The following is a 21,616-nucleotide window of genomic DNA, read 5'->3' as shown; positions in this document are numbered from 1 at the left end:
TACATAAAGGCACCCATGCACACATAGACCAACATACATAAAGGCACCCATTCACACATAGACCAACCTAAATAAAGGAAGCCAGAGGCACATAGACCAACATACATAAAGGCACACATGCACACAAAGACCAACCTAATTAAAAGCAGCTATGCGCACATAGACCAACATACATAAAGGCACTCATGCACACACAGACCAACCTAAATAAAGGCAGCCATGCACACATAGACCAACATACATAAAGGCACCCATGCACACATAGACCAACATACATAAAGGCACCCATGCAAACATAGACGAAAATACATAAAGGCCCCCATGCACACATAGACCAACCTAAATAAAGGCAGCCATAGGCACATAGATCAACATACATAAAGGCACCCATGCACACATAGATGAAAATACATAAAGGCACCCATGTGCACAGAGACCAACATACATTAAGGCACCCATACGCACAGAGACCAACATACATAAAGGCACCCTTGCACATGTAGACCAACATACATAAAGGCACCCATGCGCACAGAGACCAACATACATAAAGGTAGCCATGCGCACAGAGACCAACATACATAAAGGCACCCATGCACACGTAGACCAACATACATAAAGGTACCCTTGCCCACATAGACCAACATACATTAAGGCAGCCATGCACACATAGACCAACATACATAAAGGCACCATGCGCACAGAGACCAACATATATATAGGTACCCACGCGCACACAGACCAACATTCATAAAGGCATCCACGCACACATAGACCAACATAAATAAAGGCACCCATGCACACACAGACCAACATACATAAAGACACCCACATGCACATAGACCAACCTAAATAAAGGCACTCATGTGCACATAGACCAACCTAAATAAAGGCGCCCATTCACACATAGACCAACATACATAAAGGCACCCATGCACACGTAGACCAACATACATAAAGGCATTCACGCGCACACAGACCAACATTCATAAAGGCACCCACGCGCACATAGACTAACCTAAAAGAAGGTGCCCATGCACACGTAGACCAACATACATAAAGGCACCCACGTGCACATAGACCAACCTAAATAATGGTACCCATGTGCACATAGACCAACCTAAATAAAGGCGCCCATTGACACATAGGCCAACATGCATAAAAGCACCCATGCACACCTAGACCAACATACATAAAGGCACCCATTCACACATAGACCAACCTATATAAAGGCAGCCAGGCGCACATAGACCGACATACATAAAGGCACACATGCACACAAAGATCAACCTAAATAAAAGCAGCTATGCGCACATAGACCAACTTACATAAAGGCACTCATGCACACACAGACCAATCTAAATAAAGGCAGCCATGCTCACCTAGACCAACATACATAAAGGCACCCATGCACACATAGACCAACATACATAAAGGCACCCATGCACACTTAGACAAAAATACATAAAGGCCCCCATGCACACATAGATCAACCTAAATAAAGGCAGCCATAGGCACATAGATCAACATACATAAAGGCACCCATGCACACATAGATGAAAATACATAAAGGCACTCATGCACACATAGACCAACATACATAAAGGCAGCCATGCACACCTAGACCAACATACATAATGGCAGGCATGCACACATAGACCAACATACATAAAGGCACCCGCGTGCACATAGACCAACATACATAAAGGCACCCATGCGCACATAGACCAACATACATAAAGGCAATTATGCGCACATAGACCAACATATATAAAGGCACCCATGCGCACACAGACCAACATGCATAAAGGCACCCAGACGCACACAGACCAACCTAAATAAGGGCACCGATGCACACATAGAACAACAAACATAACAGCACCCATGCACACGTAGATCAACATACATAAAGGCACCCACGTGCACATAGACCAACATACATAAAGGCGCACATGCACATATAGACCAACATATATAAAGGCACCCATGCACATGTAGACTAACATACATAAAAGCACCCACGTGCATATAGACCAACATATATGAAGGCACCAATGTGCACACAGACCAGCATATTTAAAGGCACCTGTGCACTCATAGACCAACATACATAAAGGCACTCACGAGCAGACAGACCAACATACATAAAGGCACTAATGCGCACATACAAACAGAGATATAGACACATATACACGTGCACAGAAACGCAAAAGCACACAAGCAATCATTCAGACTTACAAAGAGCTAAACACATACAGACATTCATAAATGATTGTGCCTTGAGATCGGTTTGCAAGCAAGCAACACACATAGAAGGATTAATACAAACACAGACAACACTCATGCAGGTACTCATACAGTGTCAGACTACATGCAAGAGGTATACACTCACTTAGAGGTAGATATTTATGCATGGACGTGCAAGTGAATTATCAGTACATTCACAAGTCTGTGGCAATACCTGGATGACTGGATAAAAACATGACTGTGGGTCAATACATGGATGCTGGGGTAGTATAGGGAAATGCATGGTAGGAAGGGTGCATGCATGAATAAGTGTGGGTTCATGGATGGATGAATATATGTGAGTGGGTGGGTAGATAGACAGATTGGACTGTCATGAATAGGTTTTTTACCTGTCCAGTCTTGCAGTCAACCATTTGGCCATCAGTTTGCCGACTAATTAATCGAGCATGCATTTATTCGCCCATTTCTCCATCCATGCCCCTACTGTAGGAAGGTGGATACCTCACTATGGTTGCCCCCCAACTTTTTGCCTGGTGTTTTCCTGGTTTTCCGACTTAGTTGACCTGGGGCCCTGCCAATCAGGACCCCAGGCCTACTGCTCTCTCTCTAAAATGGATTCCATGTACCTTAGGTACATTTCCAATTGGTACTGGGCCCCCATATCAGACCCTGTAACTCAGGGCATAGGTGTACCCAGGGCCTTCCAGGGGCTGAAGCATGTATTATGCCACCCCTGGATGGCCATCTAAATCTGACACAACTGGCTGCACGACAGCTGGGGCAAGGTGGTGTAGTCACCCTTTGCTTGAGATATAGTATACCTATATCTAACCCTAAAAATGGACACACAGATTCCTATCAGTCACTCCTATGGCAGGCCTTGACAATCCTGAAGGCAGAGTGCTTGGAATCGTGTGAGATGGTGCTCTGGCATGAGCTGAGCCCGTTTGCAGCTTGCGGAACCAAGTCCTAATAGCTGTTCCATGATAACGCATACCATATACTCTTAAGTGCATTATAATCCTCGCGGTTAAATGCTATCTCTGGTATCGCTTTATCAAAACATGTCGAGTAAGGTGTCATACGAATTGGAATACTAACCCCTCGCCAATTCTGGCGACGGGGTTAGCATTCCACCCTTCTAGAGGGACACGACATGTATGTAACTGTGAACCCCGGTTAAAGTTAACTCAAGCCTCAGCATCACAAAATGGATGCTGCCACCACAGACACGAGTCTGACCCCCTGCAGCTGGGAGTCATTCCAGCGAGGGGAGCTTGGACAAAGGGTTTCCTGTCAGGGGCGGTGCTAGCACCATCCCAGACAGGGTTTTGTGTATCCTGGGTAGGCAGGGCTTTACAGGAAGGTGACTGCAAGTGGCACCCCGGTGCTCACTACGCATCTGCCAGCTAGAACCAGTTCCAGGGGCACACCAGCCCCTGGCCTGGGGAAAGTCCGGCATGGGAGAGGGGTGTAACCACCCCCCTTCCTGGTCCCACCCCTAGGGCAGGACCTAGTCACATACCCACCCCTTTCTTTAGGATAAAGGCAGGAGCGGGGACCCTTCCAAATTAGATCATCTTTGAATCAAGAAACTACTTTCTACGAAAGGAACTCTCGACTTCTTCTCAAGATTTCTCCCTTGTGGCTAAGGAGTAGTCACCCTGCATCCGCAGGCACCATCTAAGAACTCTGCGGTTTGCTGCACGTCCTTCCTCCGGAATCCGACTGACTAGCTCGACGAGACCCGGCTTCCCTGGCACCGCTGACCTCTACCTACCTCTACAGCTAAGCTGAGAACCGTAGGTGCGACGAGACCTCGAGGGACAGGCCATCATCAGAACTGCACGACTTCTATCCAGCAAGACCGCCGGGGGATCCTCTGGTGAGTGCTTTGGGGTCCGAGAAGCCCCGACCCTGAGCAGCTCCAGCACCGAAGTCCAGCCCCCCAGCATCCACGAGATCTGCGTGGGGCCCTTCTGCTTTTTGGCTGCTCACCACGTTGTCTGGCTACTAGCCCGCTGGCTTGTGGCCTTCCCGACGACGACCGACGACGACAACACTGCTGGTCTGGTTGCTCCAGACTGGCCCTTGCTAACTTCCAAAAGAGGAGCACCCCGGACCCTCCTGGTCCACTCCAGACGCCATTTTAGGTCCACCGCGTGGGCTTAAATCTGCCAAGACTTGTTGCCCCAATCCTGGGTCCAGCGACGTCGACAGCATCAACCATCGTGGGACAGCTGGCACCTCCATCCTGGTCGCCGACAACGCCTCCTGGTCCGTGAGACTGCAGAGCCCAGCGTCGCCCACTCACCTGGTCGAGGTGACTACCATCCGGTGCCATCCTGGTGCCCATCTGATCACTGGCTAGTGGTTAAGAACTTGGTCCCCTCTGCTTTCAGGTGTCATCCATCTTCGATCCAGGCTTGGATCACTTCGAACAATCTTCACTGGTCGCCTGCCAGCAACTCTTTCTTCAGGCTCCTGGTTCGTCAACGAGGATTCCCGACGTCTTTTCAGACCTATGCAGCCGCAGTCCCTGGGCTAGGTAACTTCGGCATTTGGGTGTCCCAGCATAGCCTCACTATCCAAGGGTCCAGATCCACATTCGTTTTCGACCTACCTTATCGGGTTCGCCCGAGAACACTAACTTTGCCTTTTACTAGCTCCCATAGACTTTGTCCCGCATCCCGCGTGAGAGTGCACACTCTGCACCAGAGGCCTCCTACTAGTAATCTGAAGGTTCAGTAACGTAGTCCTAGCAATTCCAAAGCCTATTAGTACAGTACTTACCTGCTAGTAATTTGGCATTTCACTTTCATAGTATATGGTTATTCGTGCCCCTCGGGCATTTGTGTGAATTGTGCAACTTAAAGTATTTTCGGAAGAGTTTTGTTGTGTGCTTAGTACCCTGTCCTCATAAAGAGTACAGGGCTGTTGTGATTTAAATAAATACACTGTTTATTTTCATAACACTTGTGTGGTGTCCTTTCACTTGGTGTTGAAGGGGTATATGTGATGGTATAACAGCTGGCTTAACACGCCCTCTAGAGTTTAGCCCGAAGACTGCTCTTGTCCATGCTACTAGGATAGCTGGTCTATCGGTTGACTTACAACCAATCACCATAAGGGTTGTTTGGACTGATACATAGTGATCACTAGAATAGTGAACACTGAATATCAGGCCAACTTCTCACACCTACTCCCTTTTCATCCATCCTTCTGCACTCTGTCACCCATCACTCCCTTTTCCTTTCACACACGCACTCAGCCAGCTGTCATCCAACCTTTGATTTATTATTTTATTCTCCCACTCAGCCATCAACACACCTACCCACAGAAACTCGACAACTAATGGAGAAGCATTTTCAGTCATGAATGCAGATCTATTGGCTACGTCATTGGTTGTTTTCCTGTATGAAGGAGAGGTTAATTTGATTATTTGTGAATTGAGGGGAGCTGTAGACTTCCTCTTGGGACGTGCCTCACACACCACCGTTTGACAGGAGAGGCCATCTATTAATTAGTAGGCACTAACCCTGCTCTCTATTCCATTTAATCAGGGCTGAGTTAGGAGCTAAAAGCAACTCACGAAAACATTGAGATACCAATCCCATTTTTCTTTGAGTGAACACAATATCCTACCTAACCAGCTTCCTGGGGAAGTGGGGGAGTCACCCTGAAGTAGTTTAGTTTTGTCTCAATGGAGTAAAACATGCTGATTTCATGTGAGACATTTGCAAATATGTTTGCTAAAGAGCCAATGAATGTATAGATATATCTGATTAGGAATTCATGCAATATTCCAATTCATCGGCACCTTGCGCTGTGCCCAGAAACAGTATTTCTCAATCAGGTGTGTGATGTACATAAATGGCGTGTTCCTTCAATGCTGCTTCCGGTCACCTGCCCCGGAAGCAGACTTTGCTGCCCATCCTGTTTAGGGCTTGCTCTGCGCTAGGTGACGTTGGTCCATATATAATCAGCAAATGTCCCCACTGTGACCTCTCTGTCCCTTAACTGCAAAGCCAGTTCGTTTGGGAGACCAGCAAAAAGAGATGTAGAAGGGGAAATGATAGTGAAAGAGAGAGGGGACCAGACATGTTTCCATTCCAACTGACTGCACAGATTAGTTCTCCCCGGAGCATGTATCTTAAATACTCATGGGAGGCATTTCTGCAGGTCCCTGCATTCAAAATAAGAATCTACCAAAACGAAATATTCAGTACTACAAATTCGAGAATGAAGAGGAAAAAAACGGGACTGGATGAGCTGGTTCTGCACAGGAAACCCGAGAGCTGTGGAGCTGCCTAAACCTGCTAGCGGAAAGCGTGCACCAGCAAGAGCCCTTGAGCACTGCACGCACTGCAGGCAGAGGTCCAGCACTGCACTTACAGGGCGCTCCTGGGACGAGATCCACTCGCCTGGGCTCTTTACACCGGCAGGAAACCTTCACCCTACAAGGGTGGAGTAATAAAGCACCGAGTGCTGTGCTAGCAACTGATGCCAAGCGCACTCACACCGGCCCAGCACTACTTCACGGGAGATGTCCAGCTGCGGATTCAGGATGTGAGAGGGATATAAAGAAAAGAGTGCTATGACAAGACAGACACACACAACACTGACTCAGTGAACACATCTGCAGCTCTATTCATTCACACACACACTCTATGCACATCATTCAGGTCATATTACCACATCCACCATAAAAACATTGTCCACATTTGCACCAGCGACACACAACCCCTTCACGCACACCATTCATATTTAGACATTTACACACACAACATTAACTTAATTTACATAATGCACGCTCAGACTTCTCATACCCATGAAAAGGGTGATTACGGTAGGAATCTGAAGGAGCAGACGCAAGTCCCAAGGTAATTCTGCATTTTGCATGCATGCCACCTGTTGATTTCACCAGCTCTAGCTGGTGAATTGGCTGGGGGGAAAATGATGTTCCCACATGACTTGTCATCAGGGCCACTGGAATTATGTAGCAGGAGAGCACCACATTTATGTATGGGGCAGGTTTGACTAAATAATGCAGCAAGAAAAGGTAAATTATACCGCATAATGTGGCATCTTTATTTTTACACTATTATTACATTATTTTGAATTTTTATAAATGGTAATACTCTCAGCACAAAGATTTCACCTCATTAGTACCAGTTTAATAGCCAAATACAGAATTAACCTATTGAAAGATGACCAATTAATCTGTGCCAAGAGCCTTTCATTCCACTGCCTGCGAAAACATGTCGAAACGTTTTTAGGAACTTTTGATCCACTTGAGCTATAAACAAATTATTTCGTTAAAATCTGCAGATTAAGCAGCAGGTGATGGATTACGTGGTAAAATGTGGCAAATCCATAACTCTGATGAAAAAAAAGCCAATGCAGCAGTATCCCATATTTCCAGTGGCCCTGACTGTAATTCCTGATTTGGCTGGTAACGACGTTTACGCCACCAAATCAGAAATGACACCAACATCAGAATGGAGGCCTTAGTATGTGTGCACGCCAACAAAACAACATTAATGGGCCTGATTCACAGAAATAATCTGAGACGACAGTCTAGCTTTATGACTTTCGGTATTCACAAAGGGCCTTTACGAGTAGTAAAGTCAGACTTTTGGTCTAAGTTTAGACCTAACGTCTAACTTGGCCCAAAAGTCTAACTTTACTACTACTAAAGTTAGACTTTTGGTCTAAGATTAGAAAAGTCTAATTTAAACCAAAAGTCTAACTTTACTACTACTAATGTTAGACTTTTGGTCTAAGATTAGAACAAACGTCTAATTTAAACCAAAATTCTAACTTTAGTAGTAGTAAAGTTAGGCTTTTGGTCTAAGTTGGACTTTTGGTCTAAACTTAGATCACAAGTTTAACTTTACTACTCGTAAAGGCCCTTTGTGAATACCGAAAGTTATAAAGTTAGACTTTCGTCTCAGATCACTTCTATAAATAAGGCCCCATGACTTTCCAGAGTGCGCTCTTGATTGAATAGTCCTTCCTTTCATGCTGGTCTCCTATTGCATTGTCTATCTTTACCTGTTTTGAAGCTCATTCGCTACCTGACATTTGCATTCAGTTAATGGCTTGATAGCCGATATTCACAATCCCAATGAACAATGATAGTGTGATTATTCATGTTTTCTCTTGTGCACACGAATACCATGCCCTCTTTATTAGCCCCAATGGCACTCTTTACTGTAATTATGCAGTTCCAGTTTATGCAATTAAAAGGCAACAGCTCATTCTTATTAGCTATTTTACCTTGAAAATTCCCTCCCGTTACCTATTAAGTTGTATCTTTATTGGCAGTATGTTTATTTATTGCAAACTAGACTGGGAAGTAGGACTCTGCTCTTCATGCTGCTTTTCTGTTCTCAGAATGCTGGCTGAAGCCTTCACATAGCTTCCAAAGAGCATCTGTAAAACAGTTATTCAGGCCCTTGTTACTTGTTCTTGGACTACAGCAATGCTCTACTCTAAGGCATTCCTAAGCAACTGAGCATAGACTTCAGATCACCCAAATCTCTACAGACACGACCACTCTGAATCTTTTCCGTACAATCAGATATCTCTCAGCAGCTCGTGAACAATCACTGGCTTCCGATACACAAATGGGTGCACTTTAGTACTTACTCTGTTTTCCTCATAAATCTTTATTGAAATTTGGGCCTTTCTATCACAACTCTAAGATCAATTTCTACCATATTTCCCACGCTCCAAACTAATCGGACCTTCGTCTATCAAAGGTTTCCAACATTAAGCTTGTCAGGCTAAGCCGCAGATCTTTCTTCTTCTTAGGAGCCAAACACTGGAATCTTCTTCGCAAAACTGATGGCCTTCCCGCGTTTTAGGAAATCTCTTAAAACCTACTAATTCCAGACTTGCTAACCACTTTTGGCTCTCCCTGTCTAGATCTTGATCCTCAGCACCACGACAACTTTAAGAGAGCAGCAGTCACTCGCTAAATAAATAAATAAATAGTTTCATGATATAATGAATTCTGAACAACAGAGGCAACCTGTCTCATTCTTTTTGTCTATCCGTTACCTTAGTCTCTCTTATATAAGAAGTAGCAAGACATCAATACATTTGAGGGTTAGGGTACGGACAAAAGTGTGACCTGAAGGGGCGTGGTCAAGGCGCCAAGCAAGATGGCAGCACTGTGCTTAGCTCTGCAGACGCGGGAGCTTTTTCGTCACTTGGGGAAGGTTTCAGCACTCGCCAGGCTGTGAGACAAGTATACGTCTCAAGCCCTCATTATGGTGAGTTGTGGGAACCCATTTTGAAGGCTCTGTGTTTCTTTTTTTTTCTATCAGCTGGCCTCAGGGGATTTCTCCATGACTTGGAAAGGTCGCACCATCCATTTTGGAATGTGGAGGGCGTATTCCCAGTCAGCTTAATTTTCTCCCCACAGGGGACTAAATTATCCCTGAAATTAACGCTTTCAGCATTCTATATACCAAAATGGTACTTAATACTTTTGAAAAGAGTGTTACCTCTATTAATGAATGCTTGTGTGCCTTCTTTTTCTCATATAATGCATTTGAAATGAGCTATTGTTTTTTAACATTTTTCTTTGACAACCTCAACTTTAAGCTCATGTTGAATAGCTATTACTTAATTCTTTAGCCTTTGCAAATGCTTGATGAAAGGGTTTCCATGGTTTTGCATTTGACTCATGAGGGACATCTAGTTACGAATAGTGGAACTGCAGCTTGATGTAAGAATAATTTTAATGCTTTTCCATTAGACTCGTGAGTGACATCTAGTAACGACTAGTTGAACTGCAGCTCTTTGTAGAATTATTTTGATATTGTATACTATAATATTCACTGACCACTGCTAATCTCGTCCCATAATGCTTTGCAGGACCTTTGGTTGGGATTGTTTTTTTGCCAATAACTGTGCTTGAGTTGGTCCTAAAAGGATGGGACCACTACCGAAGTTCAACAAGATGTGCTTTTTGTTTATGCTCTTTGTGTTCAAGGCATCTGCTTGGTCCTCCGCCTATGTTAGGGGGGGTCCCCAAAACCATCACCTCTCTCATTGCCTTATGTTTTCATTGAAAAAGTTCACTTTTGTGAATTGGTTATATGCTTTTAAGCATGTAAAATTGTTTTATCAAATCATCTGAGGATGTTGATTTAGCTGGTACACTACATGCAATCTATAAATCGGATTGTTGGAAATTATGAAGATGCAATGAAAACAATGATTGATATGTTTTCTTTATTTATCTTATTATTTCAGCCCTGATGATGCCCTTTTAGGACAAAACACGTTGGCTGTTTTATATTTTGGAATCTGGTCTAAATCATGGACACAGCTCAGCTACTGGAAATGAGAGTGTAGCATTTTTAAATGAATTTCAATTGATTTGCAATAAAGAACAAGAACTTTTGTATTGCATTCACTGCCTGAAGACTGATCATTTTGAAGGATTTCAATAATTGATTGTTATATGAACTGATAGTTGTGTAGCTCCTTCTCTCTATAGTCTAGCTCATAGACTAGCTCCTAAAGTTTCAGCGAAACAAGAGGACTTCTTAAATTTTTCTTTCAGTATACTGATTTGTTACAAGTGTTATCTGCTGTTAAATAAAAAAAACAAATTATCGGGGATGGTCATAAGCCGTCTTTGTCTCAGGATGTTGCTAAAGTTACTTCAGATCGTCTGAAACAATTTCTGGATATGTGCCCTCAGTTGAGAGCCATGAATGCACGTTATGGTCTAATTCATCCCTGCTTCTTTAAAGTGAATTATAAGGATAAAACAACAACTTACAATGAGCCTGCTTCACTCAAGAATTTTCTTCAGTTGTATAAGGGGGATGTTATGGACATTTCGAGAATTATTTGACATATTTTTGTATTTTCTGTCCTTGTACTTTGTTTGAGGATTATATATGATCTTGTCTTTCTCTAACGTTTTCTAATCTGATATTGTTTCCTCTTTTATCACAGGTTGTTTGTCCTTGTACTTTGTCCCCATAAATATATATTATTCTCATGTGGTATACCCTGTCGTCTGATGTAGTTTGGATATTGTTGCTGTTGTCTCTTAATGTCACCGACCCCCTCCACCTTGATGTGTTTGTAGGTATGTCCCTCAGTCGTCATTTGTATGGCTTGTACTGACTTTTTGTGTCCTGTTTTTCTGTTTCCCTGTCACTACTACATCTCCTCCTCCTACTCAATTTTCTCATTCTCTCCTTCTTTCCCTCTTTCTGATTATGGGATCTTCCTCTCTCCCCTTTCTTTCTTCATTTTTCTCATTTATTTGCTAATATTTTATTCTCTTTTGCTATTTTGTTCTTTTTCCCTTTATGCATTACACTGCAGACGGAATATTTGTAGGTCCTATTACTTTAATATTCCATTCAAGGTCACTTCATGGAATATTAAAGGGTTAAATAACCCTATTAAATGGCAGAGAGTATTGTCTCATTTAACCAGACTAAACACAGATGTTGCCTTGTTACAAGAAACTGACCTTTCAGAGACAGAATCAGCTAAGTTGTAAAAATGTTGGGTAGGCAATTTGTTTGCTGCAGCTGCTAAGGGGAAGAAAAATGGAGTACTTGTCCTCTGCCATAAGAAACTTCATATTTCTGTTGTTTCTCAGGAGGCTGACCCTGACGATTGTTGGATTGTTGTTAAATTACTGATTGATAAGATACCTTTAACAATTTTTAACGTTTATGGTCCAGTTTCAGTTGACATACTTTTTGGACAAAAATATTGGATAAATTCATAACGTATGATGATGATTATATTATTTTTGGTGGTGATTGTAATCCGTAATTCACTGATTGATAGCTGGAGGTTATGCCACCCAGACCTTCAAGAGTATACCTTCTACTCAAACGCACACCAATCACAATCCCATATAGACTATATATTTCTTAGTAAATCCCTGACTTAACAACTCATTCATTCTGACATAGGGCCTATACTAATTTCTTACCATGCACCATAGTGTACATATCTTTATCTCATTCCTTTCTTCCCCCATGCAGGCAGATGGCGTTTCAATATTTCACTTCTACTAGATAATACATTAACCTCTCAATTTGAATCCTTTATTTCTGATTTTTTTTCTTTTTAATAATACCTCAGATACTTCCTTTGTAATGATTTGGGTCTCTTTTAAAGCAGCAGCCAGAGGATTTATAAATAGTTTTGTTTCACAAAAGATAAAGCATATGCCGTCCCAATCAGACAAATTACTCTCCAACATTAAATCTCTGAAACATGCTTATTATAATTCTAAAAATGATAATTCTCTAAGACAGTTAATCAACGCTAAAATGCAATTTAATAGGCTGACGAGGAATGCTGCTTCCAATTTTTTATTAAAAAGCAGTATGTGTTATTACGTGATCAAAATAAGATGGGGAAGTTCTTTGCAAACGATTAAAAAATTAGGAAAGATAGAAACAAAATTTAATCTGTCCGAAATGTTGCTCGGAGTACTCTCTTTAAGGTAAAGATATTCTACAAGAACTTGTCAATTTTTATACTACATTATTTTTTTCAGAGTTACTACCTACAGAATATGAATGATTATTTTCAGTCCATTCCTTCTCCTCCTTCTCATCAGATTAATTTTGATTTATTAGAAGCTGATATTGCAATTCCAAAGATATCTCATGCAGTTTCATCTTACGTAGAGGGAAGGCGCCGGGCCCTGATGGCTTCACTGTAGAATTTTAGAGTCATTTTTCTAAACTGCTTCTTCCATATCTTCTACTTTTTTCTACTTTCTTTGTTAATGAAGGGGTTTCCTGTGGTTCATTTCAAGAAGCTATGATTAGGTTTAATCCCTAAAGAGAATAAGGACCCCTCTCAATGTAAAAATGATGATCCTATTTCTTTAGTGTATACTGATTACAAAATCTTTGCTAAGATTTTGGCTTTACATATTGATCCTATTTTACCTGATTTAATAGGATATGAACAATCAGGTTGTATTAAGGGTCGCTTGGTTTCAGATAACGAATAGCTATCCCAATGCTTGCACCATGAGTATCTATCCCAGTGCTTGCACCATGAGTAGCTATCCCAATGCTTGCATAAATCTATCACAAAGCATCTTAATCCTGACGTGCAACATGAATTGCTATACCAGTACTATGAATCACACAAACCACTCACATTGCATCTCTATCCTCACTTGCACGATGTATTGCTATCTCCCTACTTAGGGTTGTACTACAAGATGTCTGTAATTAAAGGTTGACCATACCAGGTTTAAAGCAGTGATTGCGAATGGTGTCTTCACCCCTCATAACTGCAACGCAAGTTAAAGTGTCGCAAGGAAAACATGTGATTCTGGGAATAGTAGGTCCTTTGCCACATATGGATTCCTAATTCCGGGGACTTTACAATTTATATGATTTTTCTAATGCTGTGGACTGGTACAACATTTTAGCAGACAAGTAGATTTAGCAGGTGTGGATGTACACAGGTTAAAATTGGGCCTTACACTATTAATTTAGGATTCATTGGCACCAGGCTACTGAGAATGAGACGGTGCAGAATCCCCCCGTGGATATTGCTCCAGCCGACCTGGAATGATAACTAAAACGTTCATGAAGCTCTTGTAATGCATCCATATCTTCACTTGCAGCAGGCATTGCTATCCTAGCTCCAAGATTTCCCTGGATCTCTCGCAATGCCTTTCTAGCATGCCTTGTATTATGCACTACTCTGCTAGCTCTGAGATATCTCCATAGCCTTCACATTGCGCCTCTGTAAGTAGTATTAACAGCATCTAATCTGCCATATGCCCCATTATACTTCTAACCAGACATCTGGTGAGCTTTCCCATTTCACCTCACTCCTGATTTACAGTATGCACTGACATGCCAGTATGGGCATCCAATCAGCTCTCGCAAGCTGGACCTCTTCTGACTTGGACTGTACACTGGGATCACAGCATTGATGCAAGAACAACACTGCTAAACAGTAATTATGCTCAACACCCCTATTGCTTAGCCTAAGCAGCAGTACAGCTCTTTCTGTGTCTGTCTTGTATGGTGGGGGAGGGGCTTACACTCCTGATGCCTCTGCTATGCCCATTCTGTAAGTATGAGGGAGGCCAGCACTACTGCAGCCCATGCTGTCCCTAATCTGTGTACCTGATGGAGGCTGCCAGTTGTAATGGTGCCTGAGCATTTGGGGGCTTTGTTTAGCATGTGAGGCTTTAATTAAGCTGTCTGGCATAAGGTGCCTACCCCTTAGCATGTGATGGCTGCATGTCTGACATAACAAGTTGACATCCTAATGAATATGTGTGTTGTGATTAAAATAGGCTTATACTTGTTTTAACATCTTTGTTATTTTTTTTATTTGAACGTATTGTTTCCTTCTGTTCGTATTTCGGTTTTTTATTTTATTGATGGCACCTCCTGTGATGCCATCAGGGCATAAACTCACATGATATCACTTCCTGTAATACGAGCAAGACCAATGTTATGTGATGTCACTTCCGGTGGTGTCATCACAGGTCAAAGGGCGCATGATGGCACTTCCGTCCATGTTGTTTCTCTTACATTTGTCTCATGTCCATAAAAATAGCTGAGTTCAGGCTGGTGGGTGCTAAATATACACAGCTGTCCTCATCCATTGTCTGCTAGTGTAACAGGAAATGACTGTCTCGCTTTTACAATTTCCTCACTTAAAACTATCTCGGTTTTGAAAACGGAAATAGATATTGCATGTAAATGTTTGTTAATTAATTGGGAAAATATTTGGGCCGGGACTCTCAACACCTGCCCAAAAAGTATACACTATTTTTTTTTATTTTGAAAAAATATATATCAATAAAAGTGGTTCAAAAGTATCAATTGCACTATATGTTTTGTTTTAACCTGTCAGCTTGGCTGGATTCTAGCCCACGCCCTCGATGTTTCGAAGTTTTCATTCTTGCCCCTGCTCCGGGCCCACGTCCCTTGGTTATGCCCCCACTGTCAAGAAATCCCAGTCTCACTGCTGTCTGCAGCCTGTGACTGCAGCATCCGCTCTGTGAACAGCCAGCAGCCGCCATATGTTTGGCCTTTTTCCTGACACCGTTTAGAAGCTTCTCCGGGAACTGCAGCCTCTGGGACTCCCGCCAAGTCTTACATCCTGCGTAGCACAGTGAAGCAGACGTCTGCAGCCTTCCAAAGGGCTTTCAAGCACTGACTCCCCCAGCGCGTGCTTCGCTTCTTCAGCCTGGGCCAGCGCAGAGAGGCTGAGGGAAATCTAGCAAGGCCTGGTGGGGCAGAAGAGGCTCACGTCTGTTTCTTCCAGATTCATCCCAGACTAGTTCTGTAGTTCAGATCTGCAATTAGAGTCCCATCGATCTGAATTTTCAAAGCCGCACAAAGCTGCAATATACTCCACCTCCTTGAGACAATTTGCCGTGCGCGAGCCCTCGCAGACTCATCTGTGGAACTGAAATAATGGCCTGGTCTATTCGACATTGACTTCCAATGTGTCCTTCTGTGAGAGATAGACCCCTATTTCTTCCTAGCAATCCGCACTTTTCCCATAAGTATTTTAATTTACCATCTCTCCAGCGCCCCAGTCACCAACTCTTTTTGTCACATGTTAAAATGACTGCAGTGCACGCACAATTAGATAAGAGGGTGAAACCGCACAGGCAAATCTTTAAGTGTGAAAGAGGCCACTCTACTGAAACGGGTCTGTTCCTACCTCAATATAAAACAAGTTTCTCGCACACATTAAAGCCCACAAACCAGGGCCGCGCTAATACAAAAATACTATAACCCGCAAAGATTCTCCACTACTAATAGCAGTTATTAATAGTTAGTAGAGAGTGACTAGTTGATTAATAGAGAGCATACTTGTATAGAGTAGAGTAGGAGTGAGTTGTAGGCAATAGTAGTTAGTGAGTGGTGTAGATTAGTGGGGAGTAGTATAGAGTGAGTAGTAGATAGTGTGTAGAGAGTGTGTAGGATTTAGTGAGTAGTAGAGACAGAGTAGTAGTGAGTAATGAAAAGTACTAGATAGAAATAGATGTAGTGTAGTGAGTTATAGATAGTATGTGGAGTAGTATATGTATTTAGTAGAGTGAGTAGCGAATTACTTTTAAACTAGAGTATATATTAGAGAGCAGTAGTTAGTACTTTTTAGTATTAGAGTGTAGTAGAGAGTAGTAGAGTAGTAGAGAGTGAGTATAAAATTGTGGATAGTTTAATTTAGTGAGTTGTGAGGAGTGTGACTTGTATGTAGTAGAGAGTAGTTAGAGGGTGTATTAGAGTGTGATTAGTTGAGTTAGTAGTAAAGTGTGAATTGAGAGTATTAGAGAGTAGTAGAGATTGAGTAATGTGTGAGTAACTTACAGTAGTAGTAGTAGATTGAGTAGTTAGTAAAGTGTAGTAGAGTATTAGATAGCTATAATACAGAGTTTTATAGTGAGTAGTAATGAGTGAGTAGTATTTTTTAGATATTGTTTTTAGAATAGTTTGAGTAGGGTAATATAAAGAGACACACACACACACATAGAGCCCCACACACTGAGCCACACACACACACACAGAGCCACACACACACACACAGAGCCACACACACACACAGAGCCACACACACACACAGAGCCACACACACACACACACACACAGAGCCACACACATACACACAGAGCCACACACACACAGAGCCACAATTACACACACAGAGCCACAGAGACACAGAGATTCACACACATACACACAGAGCCACACACACACACACACACAGCCACACACACATACACAGCCACAAACTGCCATCCTTCCCTCCTTAAATATTTAAGATACAGCGTCACCAGACAGGCTCCAGTATCCTTCTTCAATAAAGATTCACGGATCCCCTATCCTCAGAGGTATGTGGGGACTTGCTATTTATCCTCGGAGTGGGACCCTTTCCCCTCAGGTAAAGGTCAGGCTCGCCATATTTTCATAAAGTACCCCCCTGCTCGCTTTATCCTCAGAGATAGAGAGAGACCTGATTATTTATGGAGACAGATCCTGACACGTTTTCAAAGTCGCTCCATTTCAAAACAGGGCCCTCTTCTTTTAAAGAAGTCCGCTTGGCCTAGGCGTTATATTTCCTTAGGCGCTATTGCCAACCCATTACCATTAAACAGTGGTCCTAGACCTATTGATCACAGTAATTGCCAAAATCAATCCTCGTTCAATCATTTAAACATTCCAGAGCAATTCAGCCGAATCTGCTCCAATTCTAATCAATAGTCTTAAGTGAAAAAACATGAACAAGCCACTACAACCCAAAGCAGAGATACAATGTATTTAATTCATTGTCTCATATTTGGAATACATTTTATACAATAATATTTCAATAAATAAAAACCAACAGATAGGATGCCCAAATGGAGCGTGCAAAAAGAGAATGATCAGAGTGTTAAGTGAATAAGGGAAGAAAGGAAAATTCATAGCAATACATATCACAAATCCAAATTGTTTATCAATCAATAACGGTGTTCTAGTTTTGCCGTATTGAGTACCTGGCCATATAGAAATTGCTATAGAACTATTACATTCAAGATTTTACAGGGACATTTATGTCCTTAGTGAGCACTGTATTAGGTCAAGAAATGTGGTCCCAAGTAAATGGGGGGTGAGCGTCGACGTTTCGACTCGACTTAAGGCCGACCAGTCATTTGAACCTGGGGCATGCAAGTCTTCATCAGGACAAAGAGATGGGCAACCCAGGGGATGTCGATGTCCCCTAAGTTGGAGAACCAACGAAGTATGTATCCTTTATATAATAGTGTGTGCTCCTTAAATGTAGATTCATCAATCATCCAAATAAGGGGTGGGCACAACTTCCATATATGTACCAAGGTGGGGTTGATATTACCTTATAGTCTTTATAATCTTTTGGTACATCCAAAGCTCCTGTCAACACAGTTCAGGTAGCATTAGGAGGCGTAATCAGAAGTCGCAAGAAGTCAAGCCTGAGCTCTATCTGGACGCAGCCACGAAGCGCTTACATCCCAAACTCCTGTGAGTACAATTCAAGTCGCGTTTAGGCAGCGTTATCAATCGTTGCAGAGGACAAAAATCTAAGTTCCACCAAGACGCAGCATCCAGTGGCAAAGTGAGAAAGGGACTCACATCTGAGCATACCCTGCCACACTTATGGCGGCCAAAAGTGGGTGGCCGCCATAAGTGTGGCAGGGTATGCTGAGACGTGAGTCCCTTGCTCACTTTGCCACTGGATTCAAGCAAGCCGGCTGGAATGCCTGAAACCGGTCCTCAGAAGCTTGTTTCCGGTCCAGGAAAGGCATGGCTTAGCAGTTCGGGCTGGACTGTTCCCATGAGGCACAGGGTCAGACTGATTTGCATATAGCCATGTCAGAACTGGGGTGGCAGAGTGGGCTAAAGAACGATGATGGATTAAACCCAGATCTTTTGACTGGGTGTGAGTGTTTGATTGGTTCAGATGCTCCGTCCATTACCACCCCCTTTTGTACCGCTTTTGGCCGCCATAAGTGTGGCAGGGTATGCTCAGACGTGGGTCCCTTGCTCACTTTGCCACTGGATTCAAGCAAGCCGGGCTGAAGACGGCTGGAATGCCAGAAACCGGTCCTCGGAAGCTTGTTTCCGGTCCAGGGAAGGCATGGCATGGCAGTTCGGGCTGGACTGTTCCCATGAGGCACAGGGTCAGACTGATTTGCATATAGCCATGTCTGAACTGGGGTGGCAGAGTGGGCTAAAGAACGGTGATGGAATAAACCCAGATCTTTTGACTGGGTGTGAGTGTTTGATTGGTTCAGATGCTCCGTCCATTACCACCCCCTTTTGTACCAGTCGAAGAGAAAGAGCAGCACCATCAGAACACAAAACCTCCTAAGTGAAAGTGATAATGGAATAGGACATAGCAGCCACCACACTCTTGAAAGCAGCCTGCCCCTTACCATGTGAGCTCTCTCTTTCTGAGAGAACAACCCTTGGTTCAAAAGGAAGAAGCCTGGGACTGTGGGAGCCCAATCTTCATCCTGTCATTGACAGTCCATCTCTAACCCGTTACTGTAAGACTCTTCTTCAACACGTAACCATTTTCCAATCTTCCCTTCTTCTCTAAAACTCACCCGCCTGTAATTCCCACTGCGTTATTTCAGAGTAGAGAGGGCAGCAGAAGCCGCTCATACCCAAGCAAGAAAAGCTTTGCGCGTGGCCCATCATGCCGCCGGGCTGTGGATACACGGGGGCAAACATGGAGTCCCGCACACAGCACGAGCGGGTGGGGCCTCCGGTCCCCTACCACCCCCTCCTGTGGGCCGGGGCTGCCTGGGAGCGGCGCATTCCTCCAGGGCCGCACTTACAGGTGTTGACATCAGGGCAGGTGTCCCACCCCTATCCGCCCTGAGCCTCCGAACGTGGAGAGGGCCCGGGGTGCCGTAAACCGCAGAATGGAGCTGGCGCGAAGAATGTGTCACCGGCACTCTGCTCGCCCCGAGGGCGCACGATCCGCAGACGCCTCCCTGGCGAGGGCTGGCGCTAGACTGGGGGGAATAGAGGGTACTAGGCGGCACGTGGGCACCCAGAACCGGGGGAGGAGGGCACAAGCACCCCTGGGCAAAGGTTTCAGGCTGGCTCAGTGAGAACCAAGGTCGCAAGGTTTTATGAGGGATGGACCATAGCAGCAGAGGGGACCCTGGACGCGGGTTCCTGATAAACACGGGGGTGTATAGGAAACAGGGGGCTTGGAGAAGGTTCATGATGGATGGACTGAGGCATCAGGCAGTACTTGGGGGGGGTGCTGTCAGTGAAGGTTCAAACTGATCAAAGACCCGTGTCTTGTGCCCGCCAGATGCCGTCTCCTCGGCATGCCCCGTCTCCTTGGCACGCCAGTGGTGATGCTCCATCGTTGGCCTTTCCTGCTCAGTAAACAGGCTCCACAGGAGGGGGCCAGGGAGGTGTGTGGCTCGCTGCCGGCGTGTGCTTGTAATTGCCGAGCCTCCTGCCTGGCTGTCTGCCCCCCACCCCCTTGGCGGCACCTCGCCCTAAGTTTTGGGCCACGTTCAAGCCATGCTGGCAAAGACTCAATGAAAAGAAAAAAAAGTGGGGAAAAGAAAAAAGCTCCAAAATCCTGCTGCTGGTCCTCGCCATTTGTCTCTAAGCCCTGTCCTTTTGCGATTGGGGGGGCGTGTTTTTGACATTCTTTCTAGGCTGTAAACAACAGTCAAAAACACGCCCCCCAGTCTGAAAAGGACAGGGCTTACAGACAAATGGTTCTTCTTTTTATCTAAGCCCCTTCCTGATCAGACTGGGGGTGTGTTTTTGACTGTTGTTTACAGCCTAGAAACAATGTCAAAAACACGCCCCCCCCAATCGCAAAAGGACGGGGCTTAGATACAAAGAAGAACGTCATCCGCTGCTTCTTCCTGTATGCCTGCCTTCCTCCTCCCGCTCCCCTGGCCTCGGGGCTCTGCTGCAATGCCTGCCAAGCTCCTGCCTCACCTCCTGGCCGCAGGACTGATCTTCCCCCGGCTCAGTGCTCCGGCGTGCGGCATCTTCCCGCCTGCTGCCACTCATCCGTCCTGCCCGGCTCCTTTTACCACCGCAGTGCCGGGAAGCGCCTGCCCCCGACCGGCAGAAAGGCTGTGCCACGTCTCCATTGAGGGCCTGGCAGGGGAAAGTATGCTCCTGACACAGATACATGCTATTAAATAAACAAGCATGGGTAACACTGCTCATGACGGGGACCGCAGCGCCGGGAAGCGCCTGCCCCCGACTGGCAGAAAAGGCTGTGCCACGTCTCCGTCGAGGGCCTGGCCGGGGAAAGTATGCTTCCGACACAGATACATGCTATTAAATAAAAAAACATGGGAAGCACTGCTCGTGACGAGGACCGCAGCACCGGGAAGCGCCTGCCCCCGACCGGCAGAAAAGGCTGTGCCACGTCTCCGTCGAGGGCCTGGCCGGGGAAAGTATGCTTCTGACACAGATACATGCTATTAAATAAATAAACATGGGAAGCACTGCTCGTGACGAGGATGAGGTGGAATACGAAGGAACTAAGCCCCGTCCTTTTGCTATTGGGGGCGTGTTTTTCTTTCTCCCCTCTTCTCCATTGGCTGGAATGTAAACAACGGGCGTGCTTTTGACTTGCAGTTTACATTCCAGCCAATGGAGAAGAGGGTAGAACAAACTTTAAAAACGCGCCCCCCAATTCGAAATGGACGGGGCTTATAGCGAGAGAATGACATCACTGAGACCTCTTCTCCAATGGCTGGCCGCTGTTCAGGAGGCCAGCCAATTTGGAAGAGGGGCGGGGTTAACACTCGCTACTCAGAATCATTCATTCTCGCCAGCGAGACTGCGCATGTGCG

This window comes from Lissotriton vulgaris, chromosome 4_1 (genome assembly GCF_964263255.1).
Source record: "Lissotriton vulgaris chromosome 4_1, aLisVul1.2, whole genome shotgun sequence".
Taxonomy (NCBI): domain Eukaryota; kingdom Metazoa; phylum Chordata; class Amphibia; order Caudata; family Salamandridae; genus Lissotriton; species Lissotriton vulgaris.
Note: the sequence above shows the minus strand (reverse complement) of the source record.